Raw genomic sequence first — 16,292 nt, forward strand, 5'->3', positions numbered from 1 at the left:
TAGGTGTGGCAATAATTGTGCACATGCAAAACACTGGTGGATGGCAGGCTCCATAAGAACAATGGATTTATAAATTGCAGCACTAGCAATGTCATATACATCACTTGTACAGTATGTAACATGTCCACTCCTCAGCTAAAATGCAGAATCAGAAAAAAATTTGATGTGCTGGATTTGCTTTATTTTTCCAAAGATACCACATGTCTTATCTTTTGTGGAGCGGCCACACAGACCCAGAAGTACACGGAACCAATTCTGTGTGCTTTCAGGTCCATACAGTCACACTGCAAAAGATAGGACATGTCTTTGGCCAAAACATGTGGATCATGGACCCATCGAAGTCATGCTATGCGTGGTGCACTCGGCCTGTGTCTGTGTTTTGCGGATCTGCAGGGGTTGTGGTCAGTAAAAAGGATACTGTTGTGTTAATGCACCCTTAGGGCCCGTGAGCGGGCCATAAGTCCCAAAGCGGCATTGATAGTGCACATGGGAGTACACAGCACCATAGATTAAATTGATGCTGTGGAGGTCGGGCCGCCCGTGGTGCTATTGTCCTGCACTCATATGATTTTATGAGTGCGGGACAATAGCCCCGCGGGCGGCCCGACCTCCACTGCATCATTGTAATCTATGATGCGGTGTACTCCCGTGCGCACGATCAATGCCGCTCTGGGACATATGGCCGGCTCAAGTATGTCTCGAAGGGCATACGGTCGTGTGCAAGGGCCCTTATTCTGTGGATCAGTATAATTACAGTAACATCAAATTAATTGTTTTAAAAAGTAAAAAGTTAAAAACATTGCATCACCATATGAAACCTGAAACCTAAAAGTAAATTTTTTTATATTTCCATCAATGGAGTTGTGTGAGAACGGCTTTTTTGCAGGATGATTTGTAGTTGTTATTTATATCATTTTCATGTATGTATAAGTTTGAGATCACTTTGTCTTCAATATATTTCAAAATATAGCAAAATCAACCAAAATATGGATAGCAAATCAACCAAAAAACAGTGACCATTTTTAATTTTTTTTCCTTTACACCGTACATGATGTTGGATGCATTTTTATTTTAATAGTTTGGGCATTTTTGATCTGGTGATGCCAATTGTGATTATTTTTGTTCACTTACTTTATATGTAAATTAGAAAAAGGAGAGTGATTTGTATTTTTAATTTGTTTTAGTTTTTTACTTCCTATATATATTTTTTTACTTTTTAAAAACTTTTTATTTTACATTACATTTTTTGTCCCATAGGGAACTTGAACATGTAATCTATGGTAAGATCACTATGTTCCTATTAAGCCATGTCTGAGGCTGGTCTCAATAGGAACTTACTATGGCAGGCCTTGGTGCCTTCAGAAGATCCCAGGTGGCTATAACAACCAAACATCTTCCACAATCTCGTCTCAGGGGGACATTTGCTCACCAGGAGCAGTAAATGGTCACTCAGATGCTGTGGTTGCAATTGACCACTGAATTTGAGAGTTGAAAAGTCTGATCGGATTTGTCTCCAATCACATACTTTTCCAGCAAATGTCTGCGGTGTAAAACAGCAGACACCCCCTGGCTATTGCACTAACTCAGCTCCTGAAGGGCTTCATAAATTCCCACCTATGTTTCCTCTGAAACACAGTTCTCAGATATGAGGGAGCCTCTCGGACAGCATTAATCTGATTCCAGGTTCCCTTTAATTTAAACATGTCAAGCCTGATGATAGATTTTATAATATACTGAAAATCAATTAACTTGTTTTTATTAAAAGGTATGATGAAAGCCTCGTGGATTTGTGACTGACGTGAATGCATACATTTATGATCTGATTTAGAACAACTATAGTAGTTTACAATTGATTGATAATACCATTCATCTGAATTATGTCTGAATCCCATGGGTAAGCTATAAGATGAATTGACTGATGAGTATATAACGATACCTATACCTATACAGATTTTAAAAACCAGATTTACTGTATTAGTGCTACATTTTATAATTTGTTAACGCTTCACATAACCTAGCAGAGACAAGATTAGGTGATCTGTTGGGTCCCTAAATTCCTGCTTGGTAGCCCTGCACAGTGGTAGAAATCTGGAGATTTCCTGATTATGGGACTAGAGTTACAACTACATATCCATAACTGCATAAGCCATCTCTATACATTTGTTGCAAATTGTACCAAAATTCTGTTACAAGCAACTGGGATTTATCTGTGGCTTCATGCTTACCAGTTTACTAGTATTGTATGGGCAGTTGCAACTGCCTTGCATCTGAATTTTGGATAATGTATTGCCTAGCTTAGTGGCAAAAAAGGCACCAGCTCCAGTTACTGTGTCCCTGCAGTTTTAGTGAATGCATTGTACTACAACAACAGCATTTATATACTAGTTAACTAACGCCTTGTATTGCATCAAGATACCTGTTTTATTAGTGAATGTGTTGTGCTGCAATAACAGCACGATTTATATACCTCTTTTATTCCATGCATTACATTACATCAAGATACCATGCTTTATTAGTTAACGTGTTGGTCTGCAACAACACCATTTATATACTAGTGTTTTTCCACGTGTAGTATTACATAGTAACATAGTAGATAACATAGTACATAAGGCTGAAAAAAGACATCTGTCCATCCAGTTCGGCCTGTTATCCTGCAAGTTGATCCAGAGGAAGGCAAAAAAAAAAACCCTGTGAGGTAGAAGCCAATTTTCCCCACTTTAGGGGAATAAAAAATTCCTTCCCGACTCCAATCAGGCAATCAGATTAACTCCCTGGATCAACGACCCCTCTCTAGTAGCTATAGCCTGTAATATTATTACGCTCCAGAAATACATCCAGGCCCCTCTTGAATTCCTTTATTGTACTCACCATCACCACCTCCTCAGGCATTGTAAATTGTCAATACCAGTGTGCAGTGAGTTTGTAGAAGTAGAGGGAAGTTCAATTGCGCCTCTATCTGTAAATTACAGGAAAATAAAAACGTTTTCATTTTTGCTAGTACCATTTAAAAATCTGTGTACCAAACCTGTGAGTTTTCATTTATAGGTCTCAAAATGTCTGGTAAACACAACAATGGAAAATGAAAGATCCATGCTTTGTCATCCGAGATTCCGAATGTGTGTTTCTGTAGTACTGCAAACAGCAGTAGCAGTACAGTTGCTGCCACATGTTCGACCAGTTGTAGTAGTAGCAGCAGCAGGACACAGTTCAACATTGCTTTCGGTAGGCACCACATTATTATTGAGGACACAGAGGATGACATTGTGGAATGGATGCCTCACTACTCCTCAAAGTCACAGCAGGATGATGTCAAGGTCACCTCTGAGTCCAAGACCATGCCTTGGAGCCAGGGGTCACAGCATTCCTTCTGCTGCTCCTCCTTGTAACCCCAAAAAAGCCTTTGAGTTGCATCAATTCTGACTTCACTGCCCCCTCCTAGCGAGGAAACAAAACCCCATGTGCAATTGAAGACCCTCAAGGAATTCTCCCGATTTGATAAGTTGTGTGAGAACAGTCAGCTTTGGGACTGTCAAAAGGAGGAGGCAAAGGCAGGGGTGGAGTACCCCATGCATAGCTGTGTTGGTGGTAGTGGTTGTAGTAGTAGCGGCACTTGTACTTGTGGTAGTAGGGGCAGTGGTAGCCCTGGTAGAAGTGGCTCTTGGGACAAATACAGGACAAGGGAATCAGGAAGGGGGACAAGGAGCCCACAATGACATATCACAGTCTAATAAAAGTGGTTGGGAGGGTAAGGACTATGAAAATTATTGTATGTTGAACAGGACCTGGGACCCAGATTGGGGTCTGAGGAGACGACATCAGCGGAGGGCAGTGGTGGATGCAACGGTTGCAATAAAGAGCAGAGGCATGTATGGCCAAAACAAAAAAGACTTCCAGGGACAGATCCACTTCTACTATGGTCAGCTCAGGAACTGGTTATGGTGTTGATACTGTGGGTGCAGCATCAAAATATGCAAGCAAGACCTACACCAAGCTCAAAAGTCACTGGCCATGTTCGAGTATCTCTCATCTGGTAGCTTTTCTCCACAATGCCGGCATCCACATACAGTACAGTGTCCTTGTCATCATCGGTTACTGATTCTTCCACTCAGAATACTTCTCCTCTTCCTCCACACTATCATCATCCATCGATAATGGAATGTGTGCCCAGGAAACAACTGTACGTGTAATCTGCTGGTGTGCAAGCTTAACTCACTGGTGATGCAGTTGTTGCTGTTCCACTTAGTGCATTCTGCTACCTTTAGGAAACTGATGGAGGGTGCTTAATGTCGCTGGAAGATTCCTAGCTGCCATTATTTCTCTACAAAAACCATCTCTGCCTGCACTGTCATGTGGTGGAGAACATGAACTGCTCCTTGCCATTCTCACTGTGAGACACATTGCATACCACCATGGCACCTGGAGATGCTCTCACAGGCAGGGACAGAGTATTTCTTTCTTGGCTCCCTTGTTCAATGTTTCTCACAGTTGCAGCAAAGCAGCACCACAGCAATAAGACCAAGTTCTACTGACACCTTCACAATTGTGTTGGTCTGGTTTCCACACCAGGTGCTTATCTGCTTTCTCCACATCCTCATCAATGGACATCCACCCATCCCCAACCCCACCCATCCCCAACAGAAACAGGGCGGATCTTTGCTTCCACTACACCTACCTCTTATAATTTATGTAAAGTGAAACATTGCCGTGCAGTTTTAGAGCTGATTAGCCTGGGCGAAATTAGGCACTGTTCAGTTGCTAAAGTGCATCAAGCAGCAAACATCCCGATGTCTGTCTCCCCGTCAACTCCAAATGGGCAAGGTGGTCAGCGACAAGGGCAGGAACATCATGACCATACTGCATGGCGCATGTGATAAATTTAGTGGTGCAACACTTTTTGAAAAAGTAACGTGGCTTGCAGAGGGTGCTGGTCACGTCCAGGAGACTGTCCTCGCATGTCAGCCATTCCTTTATGGCAAGGCAGTCTCTCCTAGACTGACAGCAACAGAATAGTCTGCCATTGCACTGCTTGAGCCGTGATGTTCCAACTTGCTGGAATTCCACCTTGCATATGCTGGAGCGCCTGTACAAAAAGCGTAAAGAGGTGAATGATTCCATAATCCACCAGACCACTACAACAGGGAGCATGTGTGGTTTTGAAGTCAGGCAGTGGCAGCTCATCAGAGACATGTGTTGAGTAGGGATAAATACAGCATCAAAGATGTCATCCCCTGTTAATGATATTGGAACAAACACTCACGCTAATGCAACAAGGGATGACAGAAGTTGGACAGCTTATGCATCCTGCTTGGCTCTCTGTAGCTGTTGGTGACCCAAACAGATAACAAGCCATGGAAGAGGAAGTGAAGGAGAAGGATATGGAGCTACCACGGGAGGAAAACGAGGAGGAGTCAGTGGTGGAGGAGCACGAGGCTGATGATGACGATGACAACACTGGCCATGATGACCAATCATAGTTGTGAGGGCAGAGCCAGAAAGAACTGGGTCCACAGGCACATTGGCAAGTATGGCAAGCTGTATACTTGCTAAAATTGCCCTAATAGTTAGATGTCAATGTTAAAATTGTGCAAAACCACATTAAACCGCAGCGCCACTTAATACTAGGGATGTGGGGCTCTTACATCTATTTTGCCCTGCCAACCCTAATATCCTGTGCTAGCTATCCCTCCTTGTCCTTGTGCCGCGAAAGTGACTGCCCAGCTTCGTCATTAGCTAAGGGAGGGACCTTAATGCTAATCAATATTAAATGTTCGCAATTTGTCCCAACTACATAGGTAAGGGCCCCAAATGTCAATACAAAAAATTGTCCACAAATTGTCCCAACGCATTTCGTTGGTTCCAAGCCAACTCATCAGGGGACTCATCCCACTCTGTCTATCTACACATGAGGAGAAGAGCTAAGTATCTCGAGGCTTTTTGATGTTTGAACTATCATTGAGCTAATGCTAATGTATATATGACTATGTGTTGAATACAATATATATCCAGGATTGGGGTGACTGACCATCGCCAACCTGGTTGGGAACAATTGAATGTGATACCTTGTGTCTTTACAATTTAGGCACTTATGAATTGATGAGTCCGCTGATGAGTTGGCTTGGAACCAAGGAAAACGCGTTGGGACAATTTTTTGTATTGACATTTGGATCCCTTACCTATGTAGTTAGGACAAATTGCTAATATTTATTAAATTTAGCATTAAGGTCCCTCTCTTAGCTCATGACGAAGCTGGGCAGTCACTGTTGCGGCACAGGGACAAGAAAGGACAGGTAGCTAGCACAGGATATTAGGGTTGGCAGGGCAAAATAGATGTAAGAGACCTAGTATTAGAGTCCCCCATCCCTAGTATTAAGTGGTGCTGTGGTTTAATGTGGTTTTGCACTCTAACTATTAGGGCAATTTTAGCAATTAAACAATAAAAGTTATGTATTAATCTTAAGGTACCTGTTGGATATAATTTGTGTAGTGCTTTCTGAATTTCTGGTTACCCTCAGCTATCTAAGCAGTGACCATTGCTGAATTGGTTGTGTGTATGGCAAGCTGTTTACTTGCTTGCTTATATACTGACAGCCTTATTGCTAGCATCAAGCAATCTGATGATTACTGGATAGCTATGCTTTTAAACCGGCAATGTTTTCCGGTTGCCAAAAGGGAGGCTAAATTGCTGTATTTCCAGGATACATTGTGTACGCAACCTTGCCACAGCTTTTGAAGATATGCCTGCTGCTCACGCATCTGACCTGGAGGCCCCTCTCCATTGCCTGGCGAGTCAACCACGTCTCTGCTACCACAAACAGCAGGAGAAGCAGCAGTAGCAAGTTCAGTCTGATCAACAGGATAGAGCAATTTTTCCATGTATCATGCCAGGCTGACAAAAATCAGCAGATGGAGAAATAACACCTGAATAACCAGGTATAGTCCTACTGTACTTGACTTCTGAGCAGGCAGACTTGAAAGTGTCTGGAACTGGTCTAGTTTTCTCTCGCTGTACTGTCTTGTCCAGCCTCCAGTATCATCTTAGAAAGAGTTTGCAAAGCATCAGGTTCATTGCCAAACCCAAACAAATAAACTTTTCCTCTCTCTGTCCTCTGAATAGATCTACCATTGCTGAGGATGACTATTTATCACCGGACCCATCATGCCACTGCTGCTGTCTACCTTCCTATTATCATTTTCTGCACTGAATGACTGCTGCTGCCACCACTACGAATGTTACTCTTTATACTGCCACTACCATTACCTCTATACAGCTGTCACTACTACTTCTAAACAGCAGCACACACATCTACTCAACTGCCTTATCTGTTCCATACTGTGCTGCTAATGCTACTATTGCTGCCACATGCCACTATTAACTCTATACACTATAGACCTTACCATTTCTACATCAACACTGTACTTCTGCTCCAAAAAACAAGATCATTTTTCAAGTCTTGTTCATAATAAGGCATTGTTTCTTCCCACTCTACCATTTGTGTGTATAAACAGGGACAGGCCTCCGTTAACGCATAATATTTTGATGCTTTTGCATAACAAGCCACTGTTTCTTCTGAAAGTACCATTTGTATGTATAGATATGGACAGCCATCTGTCCCCATTATTGTATAATTTTTGGATGCTTGTGCAGAACAAGCCACTGTTTCTTTTGATATTAACATTTGTGTGTGCATAAACATGGGCAAGAATCTACCCCTGTTAGTGCATAATTTTTGATCCTCTTGTTGAGAACAAGCTATTGTTTTTCCCCGATAACACTGTGTGTGTTTAAATACCAATAGGGGAAAGTTTTTGAAACATTTCTAATAATAAAATGAAAAACAAATGCGAAAGTGCAGTGTGTTTTTAAATGCATTATTTGTTAACACTGTCATCCATGCATTTACCCATAGATATATATGTCAGTGTCACTCTGACCTTATTTATTATTGCTGTCATTGCGTTAAAGAGCTTGGTGGGTGGGGTAAGGGTTGGGGAAAAAGAACATAGATTCCCAAAAAATCTATTTGGACCTGAATCAAGTTTTTGAAAGATTCAGATAATTGGACATGAAAGGAATTTCAAGAAGTTCACTCATTTCTAGTCCAGACATTGTACTTCTCTCGTTATTGGGGATAGCTTCTGCATTTATTTCCAGATACCGGATATTATTCTTGTCTGTTGTGTAGTATCAGTGTATCATGAGACCTGTAGTCCTCCATTGTTATTAGTACTGAAGTATATCTGTTTACTGATTTGGCCTTTGGTATGTCTTGACAGTCTTGCTCAGTTGTATTTCAGAGCAGGGTCATTTCAGCATATTTCAATTTCTGTTCACTGTCATTCATCTACTCTCAGCCTATGTGCCATTACCATCTTCCACCTACTCTATTCTCAGACTTCCATCTCTTTCATACACGCATGGTTATCATTATTATTTGGTTCCTGTCACCTGGTGAAGTTTAAGTACATTTGTGCCAGTGTTGATATGTCTTTAGTGGCAGTCTGGTTGTTGTATACTTCAGCCCTACTGTAAATTCTGTGATAATTTGAGTACTATGCTCTTTGTACATTGGAGAGGCAAATGATATACTGTAGGTAAAGTCTAGTTCTGAGTTCTTGTTTATAAGTTAGAAATTAGCTTGCTTTTCCTTTATACAGTTTTCTTTACAACACTAATAATAAATATTACCTTTAAAAGGAATCTGTCACCATGAAAATGCAGTGTAGTTTGCAGGTAACATGTTATAGAGCAGGATATGCTGAGCTGATTGATAAATAGCTTGGTGGGAAAAAAATATTCCATTCACTTCACTGGGACGGCTCCTTCCTATTCAAGTGAATAGGACAAAGTCAAATCATATGAGCACTGCGTTCTCTTCAAACAGCTGCCAGCTGTCGTCCCACCCACCGATCTGATATTGATGACTTATCCTATATGTCAATATACAAAAAGAGGACAACCTCTTTAAAGCGTACCTGAGTTTTCAAAAAAAGTTTGCATAATGACTGTGCTTCAATGTACATTCATAACTGTAAAAGAAGTTATGTTTGAGCTTCCATAATATTTTTTTCAGCAATACTATTCCTTGTTGCAGCTGCATAGCTAGATGCATTTCAATCAGAAGCAGTGGGCACCTCCCTTGTGCCAGCACTGTACTGCTGTTACATCCTTCCTTTTACTTCCCACAATATTAGTTTTCAGCTCCACAGCTCACAGAAAAGATAAGGGATAAATCACACTTACAGATACACTGGAGGCTCCTGTAATATTCAGAAGCAGTATAGAAGGTTGTTTTATCAGGCTCATGATCTCCGCTAGTTCTGACATGCCCCCATTTTCTCTCAGCTGTCTTCTGTCTCTGTTAGCAGGGATAGATCTTGCCTGACAACAGGCAGTGGACTGCAACTAAGCTGGAAGTGAGACCCCTAGTGGCCATGACTATTTTTTTCAGGTGGATGCAGGCATATTTTTTTAAATGAAGTGATTTAGAAATTTGCTAATTACACCATTCTCTATCAAATGAAATTGTGTGAATTGTGTGAGTCAGTACTATATAAGTGAGAATAATAAATAAGAGTAATGTGGGCAGTCCTATGAATGATTGACAGCTAACTCTTCATGACTAAGCATACATTGAAGGATGTCAATCACTGATTAGGACTGCACATATGACAGAAAGATCAGAGATATAAATTTATAAATGACAAGTTATACTGAATCTTTATACAGAAAACTATATATCAATCTGCTCAGCTCCTCCTGCTCTATAACATGCTGCATGCAGAATGCATTGGATTTTTTTGGTGACAAGATACATTGAAGTACGGTATATTAGAAAGCTGCAGGAATAAGCTGTATTTATAAAACTGCTAAACTTTTTTCTAATGCTGTGGTAGGCCCACCTGCAGTTGTGTGAAAAACCACATAGAGCATAGTAAATATAACGCAATCTTGCAAATGACCAAATCAGTTTTGCCGCATTTCAACTCAGCCCTTCTACCTCTATGTTACTGTACACAGTCAGACAAATCTGAGTCAAAAAGCAGATTGCATAGAGTGAGGCAGTGGAATACCTGCAATGGAGGCAGAGCACGCTTTTTAAGGAGCCTGGGGAAGGGGGAACTTGTTTTTCTCTTCAACAGGTAAAAACACTAGGGGAGCTAAACAAAAAAAAATATTTACATCTTTAATGGTAATTATATTAATACCTATTAACTGAGCTCCCCCTAGTGGTGGCTGCAGGCAGCCAGCTACCTTTGTAATATAAGAGAAGCAGGAGATTTATCAATACATTAATGCCAATGATCTGGTGTAAATACATAGAGAAATATGGTGTTCAGAACGAGCACCATATATTTAAAGGCACCTATTCCACTTTTTTAAATGTTGGGTAAAGTGGGTGAGGCCAAAGGTAACTTTTTCTTGTTAGAATTTGTATTTAAGTAAAATTTATTTCACTTAATAAAAAACAAACGTAAACTCTTCAGAAATCTGGCGCGTTGGGCATGTTCTTCATTGCCTGGGAGTGATTGACACATGTGCACTGGAAACCTAGGTGCAGTGGGCCCATACTAGGTTTTGCTATGGGGCCCTATGAGATCTGTGCAAGCCCCTGGCTTGAGGCATTTCAGTAACAGTCCATCAAAAACCGTAGCCCATAATGCCTAAACATAGTATATCATGAAATATTTTTGCAGTACAATACAATGCTTAGCCTCTGTTCACACTCTGCGAACTGCTGTTGGTGTTTGTGCTAGGTAAAACTCCCAGCACCCTGAAAGTATCCACAAAGTCCTATTTATCCAGTATAAGCTAGAAGACTCTCCTATAGGCATATAATGGTCTCTTGTATATCAGCATTTTTTTTACTGTAAGGAATAGCATAGTAGACTGCAAAGAAAATGAGTAACAAAAAAAAGGGCGGTATGCTTTTTTTTTTTTTTTTTTTACTATGGCGATGTATGCCATACATCGTATTTTTCTGTAAGGGAAATATGTTGGAAATCCTCAGAAGGCTATAATGAAGTATGAACAGAGCCTTATGGTAGACAGAGCTATTGTGAAATACACATAGCATACAATGACATGTGAAATTGAAGGGTAGTGGTAGAGGTTGAAGACCCAACTCTGTGTTGCTCTACAGCGCTAAATGCTATTACTCCTTCTAATACTGTCACAAGCCATTTAATTACTAGTCACCCTCTTCATTATAGAACAGTTTTCTAATAGGTTCTGAAGCAGGCTCGAAAACCTAGATTACATACTTCTCCCCATGTGTGCACTGTGACTTTCTTATTAATTGAGGTCATGTGTATAAAGAAATAACATATCAGCAGAGATTTTTTTTCTCCAAGAAGGGTATCGTTTATGAGATTGGTGGAAAAAGTGGTGAGAAAATAGATCTGACAGCTAGGATGATGTATTATAGTTGCATCCTCAGAGGTGGCTGCAGCATGGAGGTTACCATGGAAGCCAGATGGAAGATAAGTGATTTGAAAAGTATATGGATTTCTGCCAAAGAGCAAGAATAATATAAAAGAGCATGACTGAAGGCGAGCGTGTAGAAAATGTAAATAGCAGGGAATTGTACTATTTAGGACAGGGATTCTTAGCCGTGTTCATCCAGGTAAATAACAGCTTAGAATTTAATAAGGATCTTAAAAAAAAGACTTGTCACTGCTCCGGACAGGCAATGGAAAAATATATTCAGTAACTTTATAGTGTTATAGCTCTATGCAGCAGTTACATACTGTAGCGTAGACTGTAAAATAGACAAAAGTATCAGTATACTTACGACAGACGACTGAGGGGAGATCTAATTACTATGTATAAATATATCAGGGGTCAGTACAGAGATCTATCCCATCATCTATTTATCCCCAGGACTGTGACTGTGACGAGGGGACATCCTCTGCGTCTGGAGGAAAGAAGGTTTGTACACAAACATAGAAAAGGATTCTTTACGGTAAGAGCAGTGAGACTATGGAAGTCTCTACCTGAGGAGGTGGTGATGGTGAGTACAATAAAGGAATTCAAGAGGGGCCTGGACGTATTTCTGGAGCTTAATAATATTACAGGCTATAGCTACTAGAGAGGGGTCGTTGATCCAGGGAGTTATTCTGATTGCCGGATTGGAGTCGGGAAGGAATTTTTTATTTCCCTAAAGTGGGGAAAATTGGCTTCGTCCTCACAGTTTTTTTTTTTCCTTCCTCTGGATCAACTTGCAGGATGACAGGCCGAACTGGATGGACAAATGTCTTTTTTCGGCCTTATGTACTATGTTACCTATGATATAATGATTGTTTCACACTTATGCCATCTTTTTTTTCCAAACCTATAATTAAATCTTGGCATGGCAGTGAAACCAATTCTTTAAGTACTTTAGTCATCCACCTCTTAACTCTTCCTAAACATGGATTTCTACCATATCCCAAGTCTGTAAAATGTGTTCTGATCCTGTGCATTGTGTCCACTTTTGATTGCTATAATTTACTATCCACTTATATAATCAAGTCTTTTTCCATTACAGTTTTTCTTAAACTGCATCCATTTTGCTACTAATATAGTACTATCAAGTTTTGATTGAATTATTCTACAGGGTGGGCCATTTATATTGATACACCTTAATAAAATGGAAATGGTTGGTGATATTAACTTCCTGTTTGTGGGAAATTAGTATATGTGAGGGGGGAAACTTTTCAAGATGGGTGGTGACCATGGAGGCCATTTTGAAGTCGGCCATTTTGAATCCAACTTTTGTTTTTTCAATAGGAAGAGGGTCATGTGACACATCAAACTTATTGGGAATTTCACAAGAAAATGGTGTGCTTGGTTTTAACGTAACTTTATTCTTTCATGAGTTATTTACAAGTTTCTCTTTGTTTACAGCCATTGACATGTCGCCGAAGTTAATACGTGAGGAGCGGATAGAAATTGTGTTGATGTCTGGTGAATGCAGTAACCGGGTCATTGCAGCAGATTTCAATGCAAGACACCCTACAAGACCACCCATCTCCCATGCTACAGTTAGCAAACTGCTTGCTAAGTTTTGTGAAACTGGTTCAGTGTTGGATTTGCCAAAATGTGGACGCATGAAATCTGTCTCTAATGAAGAAACATCAGTGGCTGTCCTAGCTTCATTCAGCAAGAGCCCACAGCGTAGCACTCGCCGCATGTCACTGGAGAGTGGCATTAGTCGAACATCCCTTCGGCGGATATTAGCTACAAACAAATGGCACCCTTACAAACTCCAGCTACTGCAGCATCTCAACGAGGATGACCCAGATCGGCGCACTGAATTTGCAGAATGGGCAAAACAAAAATTGGAACAGGACCCTCAGTTTACGCAGAAGATTTTGTTCAGTGATGAGGCAAACTTTTATGTGAATGGTGAAGTTAACAAACAAAACCACCGCTATTGGTCTGACACTAACCCACATTGGATAGATCCCTCCAAGACTGTTGGAACAAAAATATTGATGGTATGGTGTGGTATATGGGGTACAAAGATAGTGGGGCCATTCTTCATCAATGGAAACCTAAAGGCCACTGGATATGCGAAATTGCTACATGATGATGTGTTTCCCTCTTTAAGCACTGAAGCTGGCACGTTCCCTGAGTTTTTCCAGCAAGATGGTGCACCACCACATTATGGGTGTCAGGTCCGAGCATTCCTAGATGAACAGTTTCCTGGAAAGTGGATTGGTCGTCGGGGGCAGTTGAATGGCCCCCAAGGTCTCCCGATCTGACCCGCTTAGACCTTTATCTTTGGGGTCATCTGAAGGCAATTGTCTATGCTGTGAAGATATGAGATGTGCAGCACCTGAAACTACGGATACTGGAAGCCTGTGCTAGCATTTCTCCTGCGGTGTTGCTATCAGTGTGTGAAGAGTGGGAGAAGAGGGTTGCATTGACAATCCAACACAATGGGCAGCACATTGAACACATTTTATAAGTGGTCAGAAACTTGTAAATAACTCATGAAAGAAAAAAGTTACGTTAAAACCAAGCACACCATTGTTTTTCGTGTGAAATTCCCAATAAGTTTGATGAAAAAACTAAAGTTAGATTCAAAATGGCTGACTTCAAAATGGCCACCATGGTCACCACCCATCTTGAAAAGTTTCCCCCCTCACATATACTAATGTGCCACAAACAGGAAGTTAATATCACCAACCATTCCCATTTTATTAAGGTGTATCCATATAAATGGCTCACCCTGTACATGACTTTTAGTATGATCCGAAAAACGTATTCTTCAATTCACTGACATACTCTGTGACTTAAATCACAGCTAAGACTATAACCCGTACATATACTAGCGCAATTCACAGACTACCACCCGAATAAAACGAAGCCTTTAATAAACATGCATTAAAAAGAAACCCCCCATCAAAGTGAGGACAGTGATATACATAAACAAAATAACAAATGGGCAATAAAGATTAGGGCTCTTGTTTAGGTATAGCTAGAATCCTTAGATGGAAATTTTCCCTAATCCTACCCCTATGCTGTCGGTTCTTCCTACAAACGGAATGGCCGCCTGACAGGGGCGATCCCGTATTCAGGAACCTCCTAAATGCACCTGGATGACCCTAAAAGGGAGGCGGCCCACCGTGGTGGTGTGACCTAGACCTAGAGCAAGTTTATTTGATGACCTAGCCCAAAACAACAAAAAACAATAATTATGGATACAAACATTATATACTGAAAAAAATGTCGGATGCTGTTTCCACTCACAATGAAGCAAAATATACTCAGTCGCCAATGATTAGCAACTCATTACAGATTGGTCTCATTCAATATCCCAATATTCTAGTCCAGTAGTACCAAAGCGTTTCGCCCTGTAGAGTTTAAGGGCTCATCAGGGGACCATGAAAAAATCACTGTCAATACTGCTGCCCTCAAGCAGTGGTAACACAGATATAGTGATCCGACGAAATGCTGCTACCAAGAGCAACCAATACTGCAAGAAATCAATCACCGATTATAATGGCCAGTGGGTCATCTGGCCCCCTATTGTACAATCAGCAAAGATATACCAATAAATAAATCACCAAGCACCATGGCCAGTAGGTCATCTGGACCCCTCTTATTTCACAAACACAGATATAAACCTCAAACTCCTGTTATCATGATAGACAGCCTAGTATTACTTGCGCGTCCCATGATTGTAGACAAAGTCCCCCAAGTAGCACCATTTCCAGATGTAGCGCTGACTAGGCGTCATGAAAAGCGCAATGCAGTATGGTGTCCATAGTAATGTGGCAGAGAAATATGGCACCAAAACGCCGGTTTAAATTGGCTGCCGGAAGGAAGGAGGCGTGGCGCATATTGCACCACTAAAGCCAGCTCTTCCAATGATGATTGGGTGGCCGCATCGCGCAACACATGACATATTCATGTGGTGTATCATGTGATCGGCTAAGCAGAAGACAAATTCAGCGGTATCAAGTAAATCACGTGACTTTTGTAGAGATCGATCATGTGATATATCACATGATTAATTCTGTAAGGTCCTCTGTGCACCATCAGAGACAAATCAGAAAAACGGGCGAGCTGGGGAATCTTTATATATACAAATAATAAATTTAATAGATAAGTAACAAGATGAGGTAGGACATAGGGGTAGGATTAGCAAAAGTTTCCATCTAGGGATTCTAGCTATACCAAAACAAGAGCCCTAATCTTTATTGCCCATTTGTTATTTTGTTTATGTATATCACTGTCCTCACTTTGATGAGGGGTTACTCTTTAATGCATGTTTATTAAAGGCTTCGTTTTATTTGGGTGGTAGTCTGTAAAAATACTGTACTCTGTGACTCCTCATTATTAACTATAACTATACATAAGTACCATAATAACAACCATCTGCTTTCTGTTAGTCATGTGTCGCCTATAATTTTTTTTCTACCAGTTAAAAATCAAAAGTGACACATAGCCTTTTATCTAATCTGTTTCTGTTTTCTAATTGTAGAATTTTTATTCTATTTCCTGAGCATGATTATGGGGGCGGCCATCTTGCCTCAGCTGTTCTTAATAGCATCTAGAGATATGTATTACCGCAGCTGCCATGGGCCATAGACACAGTAGACTGGAGGGAGCTCATTGGCTTCTAGGCATGCATTGTCAGGAGGGAGTAGATAAGCTTTGATATCATCTATTGTGACTAGAGGGTCATGTGTTATTTTTATATAGGTGATATCTGTTATTGTAATCCTGCTTGTGATGATAATGAAATGACTGCTGAAAAGTGACCAAGAATTGGTACATATTTTCAGGCCTAGTGGCCAGT

General features: G+C 40.8%; 1 protein-coding gene across 3 annotated transcripts in view; it reads right to left on the bottom strand.

Annotated features, from left to right (window-relative positions):
* The window catches only part of RTN4R (reticulon 4 receptor), a 282,951-nt gene that overhangs the window by 101,088 nt on the left and 165,571 nt on the right, over positions 1-16,292 (bottom strand). Inside the window, exon 2 of one of the 3 annotated variants that reach the window (XM_040416530.1) lies at positions 2,906-2,956. The exons of the other annotated variants lie outside the window; for them this stretch is intronic. The gene's annotated coding sequence lies outside the window, so the exon portion shown is untranslated. The remainder of the gene's footprint in view (positions 1-2,905; positions 2,957-16,292) is intronic. 3 annotated transcript variants of the gene reach the window in all.

The sequence above is a fragment of the Bufo bufo genome, chromosome 2 (genome assembly GCF_905171765.1).
Source record: "Bufo bufo chromosome 2, aBufBuf1.1, whole genome shotgun sequence".
Lineage (NCBI taxonomy): Eukaryota > Metazoa > Chordata > Amphibia > Anura > Bufonidae > Bufo > Bufo bufo.